Raw genomic sequence first — 19,451 nt, forward strand, 5'->3', positions numbered from 1 at the left:
CTCCCCTTTTTCTTTCTCTGCATCTTTCTCTCTTTTCTCTTTCTCTCTGCCTTTCTCTCTCTTTCCCCTCTTTTCTCTCTCCCTCTGCATTCTTTCTTTCTTTTCCCTTTTCTCTTTCTCTCTGACTCCCTCTTTGTCCCTTTGTCTCTTCCTTTCTCTCTCTGTAGATGGATTTTGGGAACACAGTGGAAGGAAATTTGCTCGTTGCCCCCATTTGCCACTATAGGAATATGTGCCTCCCTTTAATTTACTCAATTCACTTTCATCCTGATCTATTATGTTGTCGTAGACCCAGTTCCAGTTGTTAAAGTACTGGGTCATCAGTTCTAAGGCCCTGGCCAAGGAGCCAAGGCTTGGAGATTGTATTGCAGAGGCGGGGTAAGCTGGGTAGAAATTTGGGGTGAGAACATCTTACATAATGGGAGAGCAATCCTCCTAGACGCTTACAAATTTGGGGCCCTGGCAAGGGTGGTGGGGAATGGGTCTCACATAACTGCCCATGTCCAGAGCTGTATACCTAAATTGGGAGGGACACCAGGGGCAAGACTCCCTGGGTTCATAGCCTAGATGCCTAAGGACATAGTGTAGAGCTTCCCTAGATCCCTTTGGAGGTACAACTTGCTCTAATACTTGAGAGAGGAAGTGAAAGTCTGAAGCATTAATATATAGGAGGCAGGGATTGGAGGAAGTAGATTCAGAGGTAAGGAGAATTTTGGGGCTGCACTTTCAAGAAAGTTGTGGTCAGGACCCAGGAGGTATAGGTCAGAAGGAGAGGTAGGGGCACATGGTTGGGCGACTGTTGAGTAGAGACTTCTGGCTGTGCCATGATCTCCACTGGCCAATGCTGGAGTTTGGGACAACAGCTTTCTGCCTCTAGTTGGCCCTCGGCTTCCTCCAGGACATTGTGAAAGCCGAAGCTGGTTCCAGGCAGACCAATGCTCCCAACCCAGAAGGATTGGAGGTTGTTAGAAAGCCTTTTCCTAGGAAGCCTGACATCTGAGTCTTAAGTCTGGTGGCCACGCTAATTGTTTTTAACTGGCCAACAGGTGCCTGGTATTTCCTCTGATTCTAAGGAAAGATAGGACAGAATAACAAGCAAAAGTGATCCTATATTACCCACCACTTTGGAGAATCCCCGTACAGGCCACCAGATGTTACAGGCCACCAGACCGTTCTTAGAGCTCCCAAGATGGTAGCGGGCCAATCCCAAGATGGCGGCAAGGCTTTTGTTCTCTGACCTGGAGTTCTTGGCCTCACAGATTCCAAGGAAAGGAACCTTGGGCCATGCAGTGAGTGTTATAGCTCTATTAGAAGCCATGGGTCATGAAAGAGCACTGTGGAACCCAGCTACTAGTGTTTAGCTTGATTAGGACAAACCTGGGCATTTAGCCATGCAGGAACAATGGCAAGCTTCTAGCCCAATCAGGAGCGGCAATGGGCACCTTGCTGGATCAGAAGTGCAGCAGACACCCTGCTGGATCCAAAAGGGTAGGAGTCAATGGTGGGTCTGTGATGGCGGCATTTAGCAGTGGTGGACAGTGAGCAAAAGCTCAGCTCGAGCTGGAACAAACACAGACCAGAAGAGTGTGCTGTTGCAAGATTTAATAGAGCTGAAAACAGCTCCCACACAATCAGAGGGGACCCTAAGGGCGTTGCCCATTCCTGGCTCAAATGCCTGGGGTTTATATCACAATCATTGTCCCTTCCCCTGGTGCTCTCAGATGATAGATGATTTGACTGTTTCTTTACCTCCTGCTTTTAGCCTAATTTGTATTTTAGTGAGCCCTCTTTACTACCTGATTGGTCGGATGTGAGCTGAGTTACAAGCCCCGTGTTTAAAGGTGGGTGCGGTCACCTTCCCCTGCTAGGCAAAGGAATTCTTAGTTGGCCTAGGAAATCCAGCTAGTCCTGTCTCTCAATAAGAGATGGACTGATAAACCCGAATGCTAATTTGTTAATGCAAAATGAGAAACATAATTGTCAAGGAGATGAGATATTCCATTATCCATGATTTCTATCCTTGGTAGAAAAGTCAACATTGAGAGTCAAAGTGCTCCCAGAAATACCTTGGCCATCCTAGGGAGAGGTGGGGCATCGTGGTAGGGAAGAACCCAGGCTCTGGGGTAACACAGGACTTGGTATATATCTTAATTCCCTTGCCTTAAGTTACATGACAAGGAGCAAGTTACTTAATCTTTCTAAGCCTTGATTTCATCACCCACAAAATGGGGCTAATAATAACCACCCCAAGAGTTGTTGTGAGGGTTAAAGGAATTAATGCATGTGAAGGAGCCGGTAGAGTGTGCTTACAGTGATTAAGGTGCTCATCAGAATGTAGTCATGGTTATTGTCATACAACCTGGTGCCTTGGACTTCAATGACCTGGTACTCTGCTCTCCTCTAGGAGGTGGTAATAATAATGCTGACTAACAATGCACTTTCTGTTTGCTGAGCATGATTCTAAGCCCTTTTCATGTATTAACTGAGACACTGAGTCTAAGCCATATCCCCAGGGCCCACAGCTAATGAACAGTGGGGTTGAATTTAAAGCAGCGAGGCTGACTCCAGTGTTTCCCCAAAAATCACACTCTAGAGCACCTTCAGCTGCCCAGGTTTCCCACCAAGTGGACCAGAGCACTTGGCTGTGGCCAGAGCTCTCAACTCTGGCTGGTGCTAGCAGAAACCTAGAAGGAGGGATGTGTTCACAGAATAATGGTGATCTTGTGTGGAGCATCTACAAGAGGGAGTGTGACTTTGTTATAGCAACGTTCTGCCAAGCCATGGATGAGATTACAGCCTTCATCAGCTATAGCCCTAGCTACATCTGGAGGATGGCTCAGATCACCTTGGTCAGAACAGCTGTGATGCCATTGTTCATGGCACGGGCACTGATGCTGATGGTTAGAGTTGTTCATTTTATGCCCATTTTCAGGTGGCAAACTGACCTAGTAGATTTTTGACACTGCTATTTTGAAGGCTACGTATCAGCTCTGAAAGGGATGCTTTTTGAACGGGGACTCTCTGTGCTGGTTGAGTGTCCTGGAGTGTTCTGCTTAGGGTGTCTCAAATGCAGACCACCTTGAATGTACCTAAGGGACAGTTCCACATACATCCCATGTTGTTTATGCCAAAGTATTTTAAAGTAAATTATCTTATAAACAATATAATATTCCTCTTGGAAGAGGGACTTTTCCTTGAATATTTTTCTCAAATATTGTGACAGGCATATATACAGGCAGAGGCCCCACAGTCTCTGCAGAAGGATGTGGATAAAAGAGATTCCTGCAGGAAAGCTCCATGTACAATCCGCCCTCTGTATCCACCACTCCACAGGCACAGATCCAGCCAATCGTGGATCAAAAATGTGGTTGAACCTATGAGGTTTGCATCTGTACAGTGCAGACTTTTTATTCTTGTCATTCCCTAAACAATACAATATAACAGCTATTTATATAGCATTTACATCGTACTAGGAATTGTAAGTGGTTTAGAGATGATTTAGAGGATGTGTGTAGGTTACATGCAAATACTGCACCATTTTGTGTAAGGGACCTAAGCATCTGTGGATTTTGGTGTTCATACGAGGTGCTGGAATGAATCCCCCATGGACAGGCACCAAGGGATAATTGTAATCTACTTTCACAGAATGGCCTGGAGCCTTTTTGCTGAACATGGGCTAGTTCCCATTACTGGGACAAGTTTAGCACTGTCAGAGCTGGGGAATGGGAGCAGGAAGATTCTTCGTGCTCTCAGATCCTCCTCCCTGCCTTTCAGCCATTTGCAAAAGAGATGGATGAAGAAGACGTGGCTGGAGGAAACCTCTTCTGAGATTGCACCTGGCATAGAATTAAAGCAGCCAAGAGGAAAACTGAGCATGTCTTGCCCCCCAGCCCTCTCTCTGACCACTTTTCCAACAATTTCCCACTCTTGACTTGACCATAGTATGTGCTGGCAACGCTTAACTGAAAACTCCCTTTCTCAACAAGTTTCATTGACTCGTTGCAATGAAGAGAGATTGCAGAGTGCCCTGGCCCCGCTAGCATGGCCTGTGACACCCTTGCCTGGTGTGTTCCCTGTACTTGGCTTCTGTCCTTGTGTGGTTGTCTCTCCTGCTGTTGTCTGTCATTACTGTCTTCTAGCTCTTCATTCCCAGCCCTTTGGAAACTGAGGGCCAAACCCTCATCCAGGCCCTCCTGCAGGTAGGACAAAGGAAGGATCCAACGGTGATATTGTACCCTGTCATGCACCAGGACTGCTAAAAGCTCACTCACACATTATATCATTCTGCTCTCACTAGAAAACTCTGAAAGTATGTATATTCTGTTCTCATTATAGATGAGAAATCTATAATGAGGCTCCAAGAGGTCAAAACACCTGCCCAAGACAAACTGCTGCTTAGTAGAGCCTGCATTCAAATCCAGGTCTTCCGGCTCCAAATCTAGTTCTTCTACATGGTACTGCATTGTCTTTGCTTTCTAGCTACTGATAGTAAACATTAGATGACCCTTAATGAGTGCTTTCTGGATGCCCTAGCTCCTTATTCCATTCACATGGGGCAGTCTCTGTGGCTGTCAAACCTCTTTTAGCATCCTCTTCTCTTTGTGCCTCAAGGAGAAGAGACCCAGCAGGGAAAGCACAGAGGAAGCTTGCTGTTCACCCCACCCAGCACTGGGGGCCCTGGCTTGGCCATCAATGGGGAGGGTGTGATTGGAATCCTGGCAAACCTCGCTCCAAGCCAGCGTGGCTTCCCGTCTGCCTCCCACAGCTTTGCAGGGAATTCCAGGAACTCCAAGTAACAAATGATGGCAAATGAGGAGCTGAAGTAACATAGCAACTGCAAATGTTATTAGTCAGGTGATCTGCAGAAGCCGGCTGCCATTCCAGGGCAGATTATGTTTATCCGAGTAAATACCAAGTCCTCATGACGATGGTTTGTGCAGCAGAGAATGAAAAAGCTCTATTGTTCCTGCTCAAGAGGACTCGGAGCAGTGGAAACTGGGGAATTTTTACTCCTTTTTAAAAATTCAAGATGTTTTTGAGTGTGCTCTGTGTGTGTGTCTGTGTTTGAGTGCTTACTGAGATACGTTTAACGAGCAGCTCTGATTTTTTGGCCCACATCCTTTGTTATTTGGTGAAGAAGTTGGTGTAGCCAAATTAGCGCAGAAATGAGAGAAGGGTCCTGGGTTTTATTTCTGGTTCTACAATGAGCAAGCCGCGTAGCTTTGGACAAAGAATGTGTTTTCTCTGGGCTTTAGTGAGGTGATTGCAGGAAGACTCAGGGATGGTTAATGACTCGTTCACACTGCAGCCTTCACATCTCCTTTCTGAGGAGCAGCAATGCTCTCTTTGGCTCACTCCTGAGAAAACTGAAACAGGAGACAAGGATGTCATGCTTTCTTGATGCCTTTCTTTGCCTGGGCTCTGGGGGACTCGCAGCCAGGGGACACCCCTTACTTTCCTTGCCTGGCGATTGCCCTCCTGGGTAGCTGTGGGTCAGCAGATGCTCCTCCTTACCCAAGGGTCTGTCTTAGTTTCCTAACTTCTGCAATAGGGAGGGAAACGCACCATGTAGGGACGCTTTAAAAATCTATTATTTGACGTCATTTCTGACTGAGGAGGGGTCTGGGTCAAATTTGACTCTAATGCTACCTTACCATTTTTGATGAGTCTATTCTTTCCTTTTTATGCCTTTCATTGCCCCTAAGCTGCTCTGCTCTCTTTATAGGGCACCTCATTAAGGCAGGGCAGAATCCCTTACTTTCGATCTATCTCTTTATGGCTTAGACCAGAGGTCGGCAAACTGTAGTCCTCAGGCCAAATTCTGCCTGGTGCCTTTTCTGGTAAATAAAGTTTTATTGGAGCACGGCCATGCTTATTCATTTTCATAGTTGCCACAGAGGCAGTATGGCCTGCAAAGCCTGAAATACTTATTATTTGGCTCTTTACAGGAAAAGCTTGCCAACCCTGAGCTAGATCACTGCAGCATCTGCTCAAGCAATCTCTCTACCCTCCAGTACCTCTTTTGCACCGTTAGCAATGTGATGGCTCAAAAACACAAAACAGCTATGTCACCCGAGAGCTTTAAAAACCTACAAAGGCCCCTCACCTCCATTCTCATTAGATCCCATGCTCATCTCTCTTGGGTGGCTTTCAAGACCTTTCCCAGAAAGAACAAACCCTCCCTTCCAGCCTCCTTCTTTCTCAGTTGTTTCAACTTGTCTTCACTGTCCTGAGGATCCTTGATCTGTCCCCAAATAGTCCAAGCATATCTAGGCCACAGGGCCTGCTTCATTCAACAGATTTGGTCTGCCTGGTCCACCTTCTCCTTTCTTGCCTGGCAACATTATACCCTTTCTTCCTTCCCTTCCTTCCTTCCTTCCTCTCTCCCTCTTTCTCTTTCAGTCTCACTCTGTCACCCAGGCTGGAGTGCAGTGGTGCGATCTCAGCTCACTGCAACCTTCACCTCCTGGTTTCAAGAGATTCTCCTGCCTCAGCCTCCTGAGTAGCTGGGACTACAGGCACGTACAAGCATGCTGGGCTATTTTTTTGTTGTTGTTGTATTTTTAGTAGAGACAGGGTTTCAACACATTGGCCAAGCTGGTCTTGAACTCCTGACCTTGTGATCCGCCTGCCTTGGTCCCCCAAAGTGCTGGGATTACAGGCGGGAGCCATTGCGCCCAGCCCATAGTCACACTTTCAAAACCCATGGTTGAAATGTGACCTCCTTAAAATACCTCTGAGTTATTTTCTACTCTAATATCTAGACGAACTGACCAAGACAGAGGCAAACAGGTGAGAAGCAAGTGAAACTTCCAGGCACTTGGGTGCATAAAGTCCTCCAGGAGAGAAGAAGGAAGAGGTGGCCAAGTTTGAAAAGGGTGGTTGTGGCCTAGCAATGGAAGTGTCCTTGGGGGGTAAATAAGGAAGAGCATTGAGGCCGTTGATGGGACCTCACTCACCAGTCCTCTGCCTTCCTGAGAGTGAGTCTATGTCCACACCTGTCCTGCCTCCTTCCTGAGTTTAGGGGACTAAGCCCTTCTTCCATACCAAGGCTAGGTCCATACCTGTGCCCCCTTAACCCGTCCTTGCATGTGTGGTCTTAGTGTGTGCCCAGCACCGAGGAAGTGCTTGCTGTATGCTCCGTGTAGCAGCAGTGACAACAATCAACACCTGACAATACCTTTCTTACTCCAATGCTCAGCTGGTGTCTAGAGAAATCTCTTTCCTGATAAGCCTGGCAAATCTGGCTTACTCTACAGATTTCACTGTGTTTCTGTAAAGCCCCAGCCCACCCGGAAGCACCCGCTTTGGTGCTCCTGGGCTTGGATCTTGCTGTGAGGCTGGGGGCAGGTGACCATGGCAGGCTGTAGGACTCCTCTCACTCTGTATCCCAGACCTCGTCCTGGAGCTTCTGCTACCCTCTCCTGCTCCAGCAGGCAAGGCCAGGAAGCCGGGAGTGCCTGCTGTCAATATCACATGTGGAGCTGTTTGTGGCTGGCCAGGACTCTCAGAGCCCAGCCTCCCAGGTCAGGCGTGGGCTCCTCCCACTCCTCGTCACTTTCTAGCTGGAAATTTTGTCTCAGCCTCCCCTCATCTGGGGGCTGGGTGTGGGCCAGGAACCCCCTCTTTCATGGACAGGTTTTAAAACTGAGATCTGACCGGAAAGGGCTGAGATCAGGAATCTCCTGCTGCCTCAGCCAGGGCTAACGCAGGAAGATCTCATTAACACCTTTCCACAAAGGGGAAAAATAATATTTCAGCTTGTTCCCTTTGTGTCTTCAAGCGGTGATAAGGTGCCACCAAAGTGCCAGTCTGAGCTGCGTTCAAATGAAGGATGATTCTGATAAGATGGAGAGGAGAGATGTTCGGGGAGGGGGCTGCTCAAGGAGGGGGGTGTGCGCTGGCTTAAGGTTATTAAACAGGAAATGCCTGGCCGTGGCGGATCAAGGGGAAATTACACATTCTGTCACATTTGCTTATTGAATCCCAGTTCTATTGAAGCTTGGAAGGGGGAAAAATGACGCCATCCCCATCAACCTCCTTGTAGCTCTTATTAGATTTCACAACCTTTCAATATTAAAATGCTAGTGCCGGTGGCAAAATTCCTTGTCAGTTTTTAATATCAGTAAGGAATTGTGGTATTAGGTTTAAGGGGGATGGAGGTGGGATTGGGGAGGGTAGGCAGACAGTCCGCAGGATCCCCGGCTCCCGAGGCCTCAGCTGTCTTTGCTTCTCAGGGCCCGTTGCAGGCCTGGGTCCTCCTGCTTAGTGCATAAAACTGCTGTGAAGTGGATGACAATCTCAGGGGGTCCACACTCCCCTCCCACCTTCACAGTGCGTGTCACTGTACCCCATACTCAGGTTTAGTCTGCACCTAAACACTGTCATCAGGTTCTATATAAGTTTCCCAGGGCCGCTATAGCAAAGTTCCACAAACTAGGTGGCTGATGGCAACAGACATTGATTCTCTTGCAGTGCTGGAGGCCAAAAGTCTGGAATCAAGGTGCTCCCTCTGAAACCAGTAGGGGAGGATCCTTTCTTGCCTCTTCCAGCTTCTGGGGTTTGCTGGCAATCCTCTGTGTTTCTTGGCTTGTAGACATCACCCCAGTCCCCAGGGAGGCAGATATTGCATCTCTGCCTTTCTCATGCAATGCTGTTTTCTGTGTGTCTCTTCTTTTCTTATAAGGACACCAGTTGTATTGGATTAAGAGTCGACCCTACTCCAGTATGACTTCATCTTAACCCATTACATCTGCAGTGGCCCGATTTTCTTTTCTTTCTTTCTTTATTTGTTTTTCGAGATGGAGTCTCACTTTGTCGCCCAGGCTGGAGTGCAGTGGTGCGATCTTGGTTCACTGCAACCTCCGCTTCCTGGGTTCAAGCAGTTGTAATGTCTCAGCCTCCCGAGTAGCTGGTACTACAGGTGTGTGCCACCATGCCTAGCTAATTTTTGTATTTTTAGTAGAGACGAGATTTCACCATATTGGCCAGGCTGGTCTTGAACTTCTGACCTCAGGTGATCCACCCACCTCGGTCTGCCAAAGTGCTGGGATTTCAGGCGTAAGCCACCGCACCCACCCCCTATTTTCAAATAAGGTCACATTCCGAGGTCCTGGGGGTGAAGACATCAACACCTGCATCTTTTTAGGGGGCACAATTCAATTCATAACAGGTGTCTTAGTTTAAATCCTTCCCCTTCAAACCAACCCTGAGACAAGGATTTTGGTGCAAGGAGTTTGGGTGGTGATTCCAGGATGCATGCAGAGGAAGTGGGGAAGTGAGACCAGCAAGGGAGAAGGGACAATGAAGAGTAGAGTCAGTCCCTCCCCTGGGGCTCTGTTCATCTGGAACCCTCTGAGGGGCTGTGGGAGCAACACTAGGAATTGTATTTCCGAGGGCAAGGTGGTGGGCGTTTATACCTCAGTTGAGGCTTGCCCAGAGCATGAACTCCTTGACACTCCATCTTTCCCAAAAGGAGCCCAGTGAGCTTCTGCAGCCAGAGAATGATCTCAGCAGGGCGAGGTAGGAGACCACTGACTGTACACAAATTGTCTTTAGGGCCCCCGGGGTAGGACAAAGGGCTGTGGACAGGGAAGGCATTGGCAGCATCTGCTACACTCGGAGATCAAAAGAGCCTGGGCCAGAAGTTTCTATATGTAAGCACGCCAGCCTTCTGTCCTGCTGGCAGGAGTGGGCCCTTCTCCTGGTCACTGTGACCAGGCCCCTGATCCACAATTTATCATGCTTGCCCCTCCGTGGCTGAGTTGCTTCCTGGTCTCGTTCTTTCAGGCTGGGGGTCCTGTCTCGACTCCCACTTTCTCTTTCCTGGGCATAGCAGTCCTGTTTCCAACCCATGACCTTAGAGTGTTGCGCAAAACTACTATGCAACCTTGGTCCAGCCCAGTCGAGGCGGGGTGGGGGAGGGGGGTGCATCTTGACCCGGAACAGGATGGGCTCTCGGCGGCTTACCATCACACAGCTTATCTCCTGCCCCTTTCCGCCTTGCGGTGACCCCCATCTTTTCTCCTTACCCACTTGGTGAGCTCAGCCATTTAGGGATTTGGGAGAGTAGGATGCTAAAATCACAGAGGAGTCTTTAAGCTGCATGTTTTTAGAAATCAGCCCAGAAGAGGGGAGAGACCTTTCTGGGCAGCCATTTAGGGATTTGGGAGAGTAGGATGCTAAAATCACAGGGGAGTCTTTAAGCTGCATGTTTTTAGAAATCAGCCCAGAAGAGGGGAGAGACCTTTCTGGGCAGATGGCTTCCTAGCTGGCAGACAAGGACACCAGGAGGCAGGGCCTGACCTGGACCCCTGACTACTTACTGTTCCCTAAAACGGTGCTGCTCCAGGCCCCTCCCCACTGCCCTGCTGCCCACAGACCTGAGGATGTTTGAGAGCCTCAGGCAATGTGCACCCCATCCCAAATGATTCTCAAGACCTTAACTGTCCTGCCCTCTGGAGCTGAGCTTCTTCTCAGAGTCACATTTCTCTGCTAGTTTCTGTCCTAGTCCGTTCATATGCAGAATACCCCACAGCCATCATCAAGTCCATGTGCAAAGCATGAACAAAGCCACAAGGTCTTCATAAACAGAGGGGCACTGGCATGGGTCATGTGGGTCCCATCTTCAGCCGTCTTTGAGGTTCTTCAGGGGGGAAGATGGAGGCAAAGGGATCCAAGATGAGCCCAACAAGAGGGCGGAGGAGCAAGGTCAGCCATGGGGAAGCACCAAGGGCTAGAGTCTAGAGCCCTAGGTTCTAGTCCTGCCTCTGCAGTGTTGTTTCATTTCATTTTATAATTTTAATTTATTAACCTCCTTGTTGTGCCTCAGTTTTCTCTTTGGCCAGACCGAGGTCCACCATGTCCCAGGTTTGCTGTGACAATAAAACAAGATAACGCCCCTCCTCAGGAAAGTGGCCCTTCTTGGCATACTCATGTGAAACAAAGTTATTGTGAAGTTGATAATGGGGTGGGAAATGGACCTTTTGGAAGAAAGCTGTGGTAGATGAGTGATCTGGGGGCCTGGCATGGCTGTATCAAGTCTCTGAGAATCCAGGAGGTTTTGTGACAGATAGAGGGAGGTCCGGGTGAGGTGGGGCTCAAAGTTGGGGAAGAGAGAGCTCTGCCTCCTGGTGGTAGGTGGCCTATCCACCCTGCTGATTGTCTGCCTTTCCAGAACTCTCTGCTCTTCCTGCCACCTCTGCCACTGGGGAGGGCTCCAGGCGCCTCCCTCTCCCCTCCCAGGGGAGTAGACACACAGCATATCAATCATCCCTTTCTTCCCATCTCAGGTGAAGACACAGCCTCCCACATTCAGAACAATCTCTGTGTGCTCAACATTAATGAAGTTTAGGCTGGAGCAGAAGCCGACTGTGGAAGGATCCTCTGGGAACACAGCATTGTGAGATGGGGTAGGGATGCAGGGATGGCCCATAGCGCTAGTTTTTTTAATTTCCTTTCTGAGAAATGGGGAGATGCCTGTGGTGGCAGGTCTGCTTTGACCTCAGCATCTCATGCAGGCCTTCTATTTCTCAGTGCCAGTGGAGACTCATCCATCTAAATTCACTCAAGTTGATGGAACCGATTTACACCGGGTCTCTTTTTGATACATAATTTTAGCTTCAGTGTCAACTTGAAAAACTGTGCTTTGGAGACAGATGTGAGACATCACCCTTCTTAGCTTCTTGCTGGACAAATTGCTCACAGCTGAGTGGGGCTAAGTGCAGGGGTGAGTGAAGCTCGCTCGCTTGGGGCCATCTTGAGGAGCCCCTGCGTGGAACTTGAACTACAGCCTTCTCCTCATGGGACAGTCTGACCTGCCAGGGGCATGTACAAGTCAGCTGTGACTTGTATGATGACTATTTGCCTGCATGTCTGACTCCCAACTGGCGGTGAGCTCCTCCGCGGTTGGGCCTCAGCCTTCTTTGTGTCCCGGGAACCCTGCACATGTCCAGCCTGTAGTCAGCTCTATACATATGTTAAGTGAGTCAAACCCTGCCTGTCGGCCCTGGAAACTGGAGGCCCCATGGAGAACCTGGGGGGAAGCCAGGTTGACAGCTGAGCAGCTCTCCCAGGAGCAGCCTTATAAATCTGTTCTCATTAGCAGGAGGCCAGGCGGGGTGGGGGGCGGGGGGAGGGGAGGAGAGCGAGTGGGTGTGTGCGTGTTGAGGGGTGGGGAGAGTGCTGCCATTAACCTGTCAGCAACCTCCTTCCATCTATGACGCTTTACTTCTGTGTCTGGGAAGGCTGTGTTTGCTGGTGATAGCTTTTCAGGATCCTGAAAAAATCCTGATTCTGAACCCCAATGCCCTGCAAAGCTGCACAGCACCCAGTCCAGAAAGTCATGCTTCTCCATCTCAGTCACATTTTCAGGTGCTCTACTTGGCTTATGCTTTTTCGCATAAGGGTTGAAGAAAGAGCTGAAAAGTTCTGTTCAGCTTTGGTGGCGGGTTCTCTTTGTTCTGAGTGCTCTGTTGGGGTCACATCTGGTAGCCTCAGCTGCAATTGACTTTTGGCTCTTGGTCTTTAGGCCAAAGGACTTTCCTGCCACACAAATGAGAAGTTTTAAAAATAGCTTTTCCATCCCTCCCATAAGTTACAACCATTGTCACTAACCCAGCATTCAGAACTTTGCAGGAGTGAGGCCTCCAACAGCAGGGCTTCTCCTTGGAGCCAGCTCCACGTGTGGATGCCTCCCTTTCTATGTGTGCAGCCAGCTCTCAGGCATGTCTCTTCCCAGCATGAGGCAGTCACAGTCACAGGCAGGTTAGCATCTGCTGTCCCTCTCCAGAGGCTCAGAGCCCACACCAATGCCCATTTACAGCACCTACACCAGCTGTCAAGGTGCAACATGCTTGCTCCCTCTCTGTTTCCCACTTTTCTATTTAAATTTGTATAGCATTAGGATAATGAAACATATTCTGTTTGTTAAGGCCACTGAAACCTGGTTTTGGCATAGAGACACTAAGGGGGCACAATAATGAACGAGATTAAGATAAATACAAATGAAAGGACAGGGAGTCTCAGGTGGGCACACATGTAAGGCTCTGCTTGAGCCTGAGCTTTTAGACTGGCACAATTAGCATCATTACTGTTACAGTCTCAGCCTCAACATGGAATAAACCTTCATTGATGATTTTTGTTAACTGAAAAGGCAGGTCTCAGCTGTTTTCCATGGGATCCAGAGCTACATGAGTTTTCTCATAGGCTCAAGCTGCAGCTGCCAGACAGGTGAGGTCAATGGGGATACAGGTGTTTGAACCCCACTGGGGCCCCATCAATGGGATCCAGGGCTATGGAAGGACCGGGCTTCTTGCTAAGTGCCCTTGACTTTGCCTAATCTCTGCCCAGGCTCCACTTGTGGCCCCATCAGGCCCTCTGAGCAACAGAATGAGCTATTCACAAAACACTTTGTAAATATTTTTATTTTGAAAACAGCTTTGATTGCCATCACTTTGAGAGGAGCGTTTTTAATACCAGGAATATATGCACAGGTTTCTCCGACAGCGACCTAAAAGACACCCAGAGTTAGGGGAAGGGTCCCCACGAAGGGCCTGAGCTCATACCTTGCTCCACTGCTGTGCTGCCATCACAGTCAGGAAAGAACTAGTTCTGAATCCAGCCCCACCGCCCTCATTATTGGCATAAAATAGAAATGTAGCATTTGGCCAAACCTTTTAAGTTTTCCTTCAAAAACATAACCCTTTGTCAATATAACTACAGTTCTTAATTATGAGATAAAACAAGGGAAATGATATAGAACAATATTAAAAGAAACAAAAATGTCTGTCTTCAAATTATGTACCTTTTTATCTCATTCCCCTGGGTCATTAATTACCACTGTGGTAATTAGTCTCCCTACTCAACTCAAGGAGAACACTTAACTTTCTTTTGGTGGTTCAAGTGTCAAAAATGTCCTTAGGCTGGTGTACAGTTTTTCGGAAAATCACTTCTAACTCCTCTCCTGCTGATCCTTCTAATAACCCTGCTTATGATTTATCGGAGGCAAAGTGTTAAGTGTTTCATCATTTCTCTAATTAGTTCTAGAGGATAACAGCTCCTTCACAAAAACAAACCATTTTTCAAAAATTTTCTCCAAGTTTTGCTTCTAGAATACCTTTCCCATCCCTCTTTTTCTCTAGCTAACCATCTGATTGAGAGTGGTTCTAGAATATAACACAATAATAACAGCTGCAAATGCTTTTTGAGCACTTACTTACTGCCAGCCAGTGAGGATGCTGTGACTTAGAAACAGCACAAGATCACATGGCTGAGGAGTGGCAGCAGAGCCTGTGCCCCACTCTGCCTCCTGAAGGTCAAGTGAGGTGGGAGGTGCTTGGAGTTGAACCTGGGTTCTCCCAACCTACAACCAGGTGCTATTGTCCCTAGACTCTATTCCCGCCTTCCTTTGGTTGCTCCCACTCTTATTACAAACAGAGAGAAAACTCCCTTAAGGAGTGAGTCTTTGAGCCTGTAACAAACCTTTCTGTATCCAATCTTCTTCTCTATCTCTACCAACATATCTTTTACATTAATGGAAATTACAGAACATCATGGTTCTCTGCTAATTGTAAAAAGGTTTTTAATTTTAAAAAGATTTGTTGCAGAGATTCAAGAAAGGAACCAAGTGTTTTTCTTCAGTATGTTTTACATATGAGTATAATACAGAAGAGTTTGAAAATAGTTATTCCATGCATATTAATTAAGATATCCTTCCTCTGCCCCTGCAACAGCAGAAATCAATTCTGGATGGCTTAAACAAAAGGGACATTTTTAAAGGAACACTGGTGAATTTCATGGGCTCAAAGAAGCACGTGAAACCACCAAGACTCAGGGAGGGGAAAAACTGGGGCATGCCCGGAGACCCTGCAATAGGAGAACCTAGACCTTATCACCTTGTCCTGCCATGATGCAACCCCGTTCTCACATTTCTTGAGATCTCACCATCCCACAAGATAAATCTTCTGTTGGAAGAAAATGTGATTAAACCAGATTTACTTAGGGGTGTACAAATGGATCAGGCAGCCATGGTGAAGGCTGAAGGGTCAATGCCACATTTCAGGACTTCTCCCAGAGAAGGGGCCATTGTGGTGAGTGGGCTTTGTATTGTGGTTTCTTTACATGGCCTTGGAGCCCTAGAGAGATCTTTTATGTTCCCTTTCTTCCTTATTCTATCCCCCATCATGGGGCGAGACTCACAGTCCAAAAATGCAAATATGGGGAACAAGCAGTATTGGCCACTGACGATTTGTCCCCAATATCTCTTCGGGTAGCTTGGTAACAAGCTAGCAGGGCTCAGGGCTCCCTTGCCCCCTCCAGCAGGAGGTGCTGCACACCCTCAACTTCTCAGCCTCCTACATCCAGAAGCAGGGCTGCTAGCCTTCCCCGTGATTCCTGTAAACAGCTGGTGCCCAAACTCAGGACATTTTGCAGCCAATCTCAGACAGTTTTTGCCTCACTTCCATGGCCCCTCTCATGCTTGCCCCCTAAAAGGAGAGGTGTAGGGAGTGGGGTCCCTCTGCTGACACACCCTTCCTCCATCTCACCCCCTGTGATCCTGCAACACAGTCCCAGCATGGCTTTGTGCAGGATGTTAGAGAACCAAGGCAAATTCAGCCCCTTCTGCCCATGAGTGCCAGCCTGCACCAAGCAGCATTTGCTGGTGGCCACCCCAGTGCTTTTGCTCAACAGTTAGCCTAAGGCAGTATGACAAACTTACTTCAGACCTGAAGTTGGGGAGGTTATTAAGGGAAAGAGGTATAAATTATTCTAGGTGATAGCAACTCCCAGCACCAGATGGAGTCTAAGCCCTCAATCAAAGAAGGCCTTAGGAGATGATGCAAAGAACTAGTTGCAGGTTCCAGGAACCAATCTGGGGCTTCAGTAGCTGGGGGGACATGGGGACTGCCGTTCTCATCCCAGCTCTGTCCGTCACATATTACTTGATCTTGGGAAAGTCACATGACCTTTTGTTTCTTAATTTGTTTGTTATGATACAGAAATGTCATAATGTCCATCCCGTCTGGGAGAGTTGTTGTGAGACTGAAATCAAAAGTTAAAAGCACTGTACATTTTGAACTATTGTTGATCTGGGGAAACTGAGCCACAGAGCCATTCCCCAGACCAGATGCAGAGGAATGGACACAGCCTTTGGGATGTGCCAGAGTGGATGGGGTAATTAGCTGCCCTGGCGTCCTCTCACTGCACTTTGTAGTTAAAGGTAACTGTGACTTTTGCTGACTTTTCTCAGGATCACAGATTTCTCTGAGCAGAACTTTAGCCATAATAACTTAGCAGGCTCCACTGGATCGATAACTCTGAAATCTAAGGGCCATTCAGTTGCTAAAGGCTTTTTATTTAGCCTTTGTGTTTGGTATTAATGTTGTCCCCATGGCATCTAAATGGCAGAGCTATTTATGGATTGGAAGTCATTCTGACAGTGTGGCTCCTGGCCATCCATCATGGGTAAGAGAGAAAAATCCAGGTGCGCAAAACTCCTAGGGTAGGCAGGACAGATGGGGATATTTAATGCTTGCTGATGCCATGAATTCTACTTAATTTCTTTGCAAGCAACAGTAGCAAAGGGCAATAGAAAAAGAGCATCTTTCTTTGAAAAGGTAAGAGATCAAGTCCTAAACTTTGCATTGGAGGCATGACTTCTCTGGGGTTGAAGTCACTGTAGAGACAACATTGTGATATGTATTGGTACTTCTCAACTTTTTTTGAATATGAAGATTCTTTTAATTGGAAGAAAGGAATCTCAACATGGGAATAACTGCACCTGAATGTTGACTGATTGAGAAGATACATAATTACTGTAGGGTACACTGTATTCAGTAACAATTTTCAATGAGTTTATATTTAATTCATGAAAATGACACACTTGAAAAATAGTGCATATATGATTGAGACACTTTTTTTTTTTCAGTTTAAAGACTGAACATAGATCTTGCTGCTAATGATAACAGTGTACCTAATACTTGTTGAGAGTTTATCATGTTACAGGTACTGTTCTAAGCAATTTTTTTGAGACAAAGTCTTGCTCTGTTGCCCAGGTTGGAGTGCAGTGGCATGGTCATGGCTCCCTGCAGCCTTGACCTCCCAGGCTCAAGTAATCCTTCTGTCTCAACTTCCTGAGTAGCTGAGACTAGAGGCACATGCCACCACACCTGGCTAACTTTTTAATTTTTTTGTAGAGATAGGGTCTCCCTGTGCTGCCCAGTCTGGTCTCAAATCCTGGGCTCATGTGATTCTCCCATCTTGGCCTCCCAAACTGTTAGGATTACAGGTATGAACCACTGTGCCCGCCTGTTTTAAGGCATTATCTCATTTAATTTTCATGACAACTCTGTGAGATTGGTAACAATTACTATTCCCATTTTACAGATGTAGAAATTGAGGATCATAGATGTTAAGTAACTTGCCCTGGGTCACTCACCTGGCAAGTGATGGAAAAAATGTTCATCCCTGAGTCATCCGTTATTGTCATCAACATCATCAGCCACAGTCTGCAAGACTCACCCAGTGAAGACTTTGCATGTTGCTGACATGCAGGCGAGTGTGATGGGGGAGAAACTCCAGCACTCTGTTCAGCATATTTTGAAGTCGGCCTCCTGGCTGTGAGCATGTGCCAGCCTCTCTTGACTGCACATCCTGCTTTATTCTCTTCTCCTCTGTCTTCCTCCTTTATCTCTTCCATTTGGCCTTTACAAGTGTGGGTTCAAGAGGAACTTTTAGAGAGGGGGCAGGGCACAGAGAGTTGAGAGACTGCCAGAGATTTGAATAAAATGTTGTCTCTGAATCCTATTTTCCACCATTTGTCTCCTTCAAGGCTCCTGACTGAGGAAAGATATTCACAGGGAACAAGAGTCAAACGGGAAAACCTACGACTTCATTAGTAGCTAGGAAAACTCCTGACATTCCAAAGGCCAGCCTTCTCTGCGAAAATCTGGTTTGGAGATCATGAGGCCCAAGTTTAGCTTCCTATTTCCTATTCTTTACATCTAGAATGTAAACATTCTGTAGGAATTTCTTTCTTCTTTGTCTTTTGTTGAGATAGAGTCTTGCTCTGTTGCCCAGGCTGGAGTGCAGTGGTGCAATCTTGGCTCACTATAACCTCCGCCTCCTGGGTTCAAGCGATTCTCCTACTCTCAGCCTCTCGAGTAGCCAGGATTACAGGCGCATACCACCATACTTGGCTAATTTTGGCATTTTTAGTAGAGACAGGGTTTTGCCATGTTGGTTCAGGCTGGTCTCGAACTCCTGACCTTGGGCGATCTGCCTGCCTCGGCTTCCCAAGGTGTTGGGATTACAAGCATGAGCCACCATACCTGGCCTTCTGTAGAAATTTCTGAGTCCACTTTTTAAAATTAGTCTCATGAAGAAAGAACAGCTAGCCTGTCTTTCTATGTGGCCATCCAATATACTTGTCCCTATCTTTTTTTCTGGCAATGGCACTGCCATTTCTTTTGGGAGACTGCCTCTCTTCCATTCCTTGTCATTCTTGTAGAGGCCACCAGTTACAGTATCTGCATTCCTGCCTTGCCATGGCCACATTGACTGATCCAGGAACATGGATGCGACTCAAGCAAGGCTGATCCATGGACCTGGGAAAGAGGAGGTCTTCCTCCTTCTTGGGTGTTACCAACTGAAGTGCTATAACTGTAGAGTCACCTGAGGCCTCTGTCCATGCCATGGAGGAGGACCATATATGGTAAGAAAGAAGTTGAAGAAGAGAAAAGCAGAGTTGAGAGATGGAAGAGTTGCAAAAGGAGTTTGAGAGATGGAGCAATAGATTAGTAGATAGATAGATAGATACCTGATAATATTCTTGGTCTAGATAGGCTTGCATTAGGTTCCACTCTCAGGATTTGTGGCTACAATAATTCACCTTTCTTCTTATCTTAAATTGCTTTGTTGTAGACTTGTAGCCAAAAAAGTCTTGACTAATCCACTCACCCATTCAGCACAGAAAAGTACTCCCGATGTGCGTCACTTTACAATGCAGCCATCCTACCTGCTGGCACCATGTGGCTTGATGAATGTGAGGCTTTGACCAATTTTGGAGGAGCTACTGTGGGGTGGAGATGTGCTTCAAAGTGTGGGCAGAAGGGTTCGCTCTCCTCTAATTGAGGAAGCATGTTTTATCCCAAGAGTAAGGTAGGTGAACCCCTCTTTTAGACTCTTGGGAATCAATGAATGCAATGAAAAAGGGATTTGCTGCTATTTCTCATGAGCTCCCTGCTATTGAGATGTTCTAGAAGGGCGAGGCTTAAAGATCCAGGCCCAATCTGGTGGATCACGTGTTATTCTGAGTATATTTTTGAAACTTGTGAAATCTGGTCACCACTTCTGAGAGGTGGTAGAGAGTTCCATTTTTTTTCTCAGCACACAAATATCAATAAGGAGGGGAGAGTTAGAGGGGCTTTACCTATGAGTAAGAGGGAATCCTG

Source organism: Colobus angolensis, unplaced genomic scaffold (assembly GCF_000951035.1).
Source record: "Colobus angolensis palliatus isolate OR3802 unplaced genomic scaffold, Cang.pa_1.0 Scaffold182, whole genome shotgun sequence".
Lineage (NCBI taxonomy): Eukaryota > Metazoa > Chordata > Mammalia > Primates > Cercopithecidae > Colobus > Colobus angolensis.